We start from the raw sequence: 5,414 nt of genomic DNA on the forward strand, positions 1-5,414 counted from the left end.
GCAGGGAAGCACATATCTTAATTAAGGGAGCCATCGTAGGGTTGGGTAGAGGGATTTCTTATAGAAACTTAATACTTCATTGTTATTTGAGGGTGAGGTTGGGGTTTACTTGCATGGGACGTGGCCTAGAAGGTAAAGACCCTATAGTGGCATTAGTGGCCTTATAAGAATAGGGAGACATAATTTGTGTCTTTTCTCTGTCTTGCCTTGAGATGACTCTGTCATTTATGACAGAGTAAGAAAGTTCTGCACATATACAGTTGTAGGCACCATCATCTCAGAATTCACAGCCCACAGAACCAAGAGATAAGCAATCTTGCATTTTAAAGGAATAAATTACCAGACTGCAGGTATATTGTTATATTTTTCTAAAGGAACAGCACTGACAAAATGAATATATATTAAAGGGGGGATTTTTAGATTGCACTATACACTGTGGTCCAGTTATTTTCACTGTGGATGCCTCATACTGGAGAAATCTTGGGAACTGCTACATCTATGGAAGATTGTCTTAGTAGATCCAGTGTATTCCTGAAGGTCTGGAGGATTCCTAGAAAACCACTGGTCTTCAGTTCATGGAGAACTGAGGAACCTGGCTTCCAACATCAGGAATGCAGCACAATCAGCATCAGAGTAGATGAACCTGCCAGCGAGAGTGAACACAAGCAGACAAAACCCCAACCTTCCTTCTCCCACCTTCCACTGAATGATGACACCTGCGTTTAGGATTGCTCTTCTCATTTCAAATAACCTAACCTGCAATCCTTTCCTAATCCTTTACTGTGGATTCCAGACACAGTCAAGATGATGACTGAGTGTTGTAACTGAGAAAAATAGACCACAGCCTCCCCCTAAGTGAGAATATAACAAACATTCGTCATTGTGAGGTTGCCCACATGGTATCACAACCCAGCTCCCTGTCCTTAGGGAAGTTTTCAGGTTGTTGCTGTGGAATGCTCGTGAAGCCTTTGCTAGCCTTCACTATTTATCTCACCAACTCTGATAAGTGGGAAAGACTAATGATCTTACAAAATTACAAAAACAAAAAGAACTGTAACCTCCACTTTAGGATACTCTGTATGTATGCTCTTGAGAAGGGAAGATGTACAGGTAGATAATTTGGAGTGCTATATATGGGGTTATAAATGCTTGCATTGTTTGCTCTCCAGCCTCTTTGATAGGAACAATAACATGCTTTTTTTTTTTTTGTCTCTTAAGACAGCAACCCTCCCCAGAAAGAATATCATCCTCTTTAGGGATGATTTCAAAATGATACTGTGTGTGGAGTGGGGAAGTATAAATACTTCTGAGCTTTAAGGGACACCAATGAGAGACAAGGGCCCTTCAGTTGTAGTTTGAATGTGAAATACTGCCAGGCTCTTGTGTTTGTATGCTTAGTCCAACAGCTATTAGCTGTGCTCTGAGAGGTCATGGGATCTGGCTGGAGGTGAGTTCCTGGAGGTGACTTTTTAAAAGCTATATCCGTACCTGGTTGGGCATAACTCTTTCTGATTCCTAAGGTCATCTCCTGATCATACTGCCATGTTGTCTTCATCATGATGGTCTCTTCCCTCTTCCCCAGTTAGTAATATCAACATGACAAAGTCTAGAGTCATCTGAGAAAGTAATCACAATGGAGGGGTTGCCCAGGCCAGACTGGCCTTTGTCATATCTGCAGAGAATTATCTGTGGGCAGCTTACCCTTAGTCAAGAAGTTAGTCCTGGGATGTGTAAGAAGGCTAGCTAAGCATGAGCTTGGAAACCAGCCAGCAAGTAGCTCGACTGCCTTGCGTTCCTGCACTGACTTACCTCAGTGATGGATTGTGACCTGGAAGTGTAAGCCAAACAAAATCTTTCCTCCCTTCGTTGCTTTTGGTCAGAGTGTTTTATCACAGCAATACAAACAAAGCCATGACATGCTTTGAAACTCTGAGCCAAAGTAAAAGTCTTTCCCTTAAATTGTTTCTGTGGGGCATTTGGCTATCACGATGAGAGAGGTAGCTTTCTGCTCTTGAGCTTTATTTCTCAAGAACGATGGACAGACACAAGGAGGACTGTAGGACCAGACAAGGGTACTGAGAAGTGGGGATGATGCATGTTTCACAATTTTTTTTGTATTGCAAGGAAATGAAACGTTTGAAAACCTGACTTTACTACACAGTCATGATAAAAATAACTCTTCCTTGGCTTTGCATATCCTCAAGTGGAGAAAATCCCAGGATGAGCCAACCTCCAGGGATTACGATGGAGATCGGATGCATCATTTCTTTCCATGATCTGCAGACACCACACATATGTAATATCTGATTGTTCTTTCCGTATTTTGGTTCAGGCTTTGAAGAGCTGCGTCTAGCATTCTATTTCCACCACAGAAGATGGAAAGAATTTACTTTCTCTTTTTAAATCCAGTGAGTGTGTTGCTAAAGTCTTGGGGGTGCTTTAAAAATATAGAAATGCACTCCATTTCTATGACTTTAAAAAGGATCTCTAACATAAATCCTCCTTAGGGACAGTTGCCATCTCAATTAATAACATATTTATGTAAAACACATGCATTAAGCAAACGTCAATGTCTTCAAATTATATAAAATTATTACAAATTATAATTTTAAATAAGAAAAATCTCACTTCCAATTTCCCTTTATTTTTTGTGTTTAATGGCAATTTTCTCTGACTACTTAGCGTTCTCAACATTGTTCCTTCGTGTATCAGATGTCAAGATCACAGAAACCTCTTGTCTAGGGTCCCCATGGGAGTTTCTCACAAACAGTTGACTCCTGTCCTCCTTTGGATGCTCAAATTGTGTAAGCTTTTGAACCCAGTTCTCATCATTCTTTAGCTTAGTGGCAGGTGGTAGGTCTTGGTTTCTCATAGGAAGCTAGAGAGCTGTGTTTGCTGCATGGATCTGGAATGTTGGCTGAAACAATCACTTCATCCACCATATGATGCTTTAGAGCAGCTGCCAACGAGATCATCAGTTGCCCAACAGCGGCCATCAAGCTCAAAGGGAGATGAAGATGCTGGTATGTCCCCTCAGAGTTTCCATGTTTGACAACTGTCTCTCCAAGAACCACCAAAACTTTGTTCCTGGTTCCCTGACCATCTCCTTCTGAACTGAGATGAACTCGATCAAAACCAAATCGGAAGATTTCCAGCCTGCAAACCTCGCTGTCGGCTTCATGCCTAATTGCCCCTAGCCTTCCCTGCTTTTGGATTCTAGGAATTCAGCAAGAGAAAGGGATACTTTCAAGAGCGGCTTTACGAGCATTCCATGAGAAGTAATGGAATGACTGTTCGTGTTGACACCTGTAAAAGTCTTACTTGAAATTTCCACATTTATATTTCATATTTAAAGTGTTAGGGGAATAGAGAGACAGTGGGCACTCTGATCTTTCCTGAGGCGTGGATGTGCCAACTCTCACGGAAGACCCATGTCTTAGTCTGATTGTTGGGGACAGCTCCCAGTGGCACCTTGGGATCAGAAAGATATTTATTTCAGAGAGAGATATTGAGAATTAAAGTATCCCAGACAGGCACCTACTGCAAAGCAACTTTGGCTCTAAACTTTTCCTTTTAGGTGTTTTGCTCTTAGAAAGAAAAAAAAAGCAACCCTCCACCCAGGGCAAATAGCTAAATAGCTATAATTTTCTAGCTCATTCCTATTTTTGGCTTTCAGTGCCAGAGGCATTTGAACACCCATGTTGGAGGCTGGATTCTCACGGAGACTCAGGAATCAAGGAGAGCCAAGCTGTTTTAGATCAATTGCTCCCTATGCTTAAAGGCCTAGTAAAAACAGGTTATAATGTTTACATGCCTTTTTATGGGTCAGTTTATTACAGTTCTATTCTGTGGCCTACAGCGGAGGACCATTTTACAGGCTCTGCCATATTTGACAGTTCTGTGCATCTGGTAGGGGAAGCTGTTTCTTTTCTTCCTTTCATTTTCTGGTTTTCTCTGTTTTATTCCCTCGCTCCACACTTCCCCACCTCTGCCAGCGTACACTCTCGCAGCCCCTTCACACAAACCATCTCTCTTCTCCCCAGAAACCTGAAACCACACTTAGACCTAATAATCTGTATACGGTTGGAAGAAAATTCACAATTTCAAATACTCTTCCATCTTTCTTTGGAGGCTTAGAAACCAAATGTTGCCAAACAAGGCATTGACCAAAAGACATTTTGTGTGTTTGTGTGTGTATTGCATCCTGTGATTTGTCTCTTCTCTGTTTTTGTTAGTCTTGTTTAGTGGGTAGGAACACACATGCCAGAGCCCAGTAAATCTGCTCTAACGCTGTCGAACCATTTGGTTGTTTCTCTTACGCTGGAAAATGCCCTAACCTGCCTGAGGTCTCCTCACCACACCATGGTAAGGGTTAAAACTCAGCTTCCACATAATTTGTGCATGCAACAACTGCAACTTGTTCATCAGTCCATTAATGTGCCCCGATGGAACATTCACTGTGTGTGAAGCATGGCCATTAAAGACAGAGAAAATGAACAGCCATAGTTCCTCTGCTCCCGTTCTGGGAGAAAGTGACGTTTGAACGGAAGACTCAGCCAGTGTCTGCAGGAGCCATGAAGTTATCTGTGGCAAATCCTTTTGAGCCCAGAGTTGAAGGGTGGGGTGTGCATAAGTTTGGAGCAGGCAGAGCAGTGTGCTTGGAGACATTCTTCCAGACCCCAGCTTTCTAGGGTAAGGAAGTAAACAGGGAGAAGTGGTCTGAACGTGTGTAGATGGTACCAAAATGACTCCCTGAGGCAAATAGGGAGCATGGTGTAATACATGTGGAAAATATTACTTGGATTTCATCTGGAGGTGAGTCTATAAGGGGAGAAAGACAAGAAGTCAGGAACAAAGTCCTTTCCTATCAGATGCGTAGAACAAACACCTACAGTCTCCAAATCTAGACGATTACTGTATGGATGCCTTGATTTTATCAGCAGATATCTTAGTTTACTATCTCAAGGCAAGGTTAATTTTATTTATATTATTTTCTTATTTTTTTAAATGTAGACCCTTCCCCAAACTGTAGTTGCACTTAGTTTCTTATATTTTCTTTCTAAATATTAAGTTCTTCTAGTTTCAAAAGCCATAGCCATGTGGTTCCCTTAGATTTCAGTGAGATACTTGGAAACTTGCATCGTAAGGTTGAGCGGGAAAGCCCGTCCGTGTAGGGGACGTCGGCGCTGAGCAGAGAGTTGATCCGGCAGAAGCATTCTCATTTATGGCTGAAGTGAGATCAGTGGCTGCGATGTCCTCAAGCAGAACTCCCAGTGTCCCCGTGGATCAAGTTTTCTGTGCACTCTTGGTTATACAGAGGCCTTTGTGTTAGCCCAGGCCCAAAGCTCTGCCCATAACAGGAAGAGCCTTACAGTGTTTTTGTGGGATTAGAGAAAAGGAAAGAGAGGGGACTT

This window comes from Microtus ochrogaster, unplaced genomic scaffold (genome assembly GCF_000317375.1).
Source record: "Microtus ochrogaster isolate Prairie Vole_2 unplaced genomic scaffold, MicOch1.0 UNK7, whole genome shotgun sequence".
Taxonomy (NCBI): Eukaryota; Metazoa; Chordata; class Mammalia; order Rodentia; family Cricetidae; genus Microtus; species Microtus ochrogaster.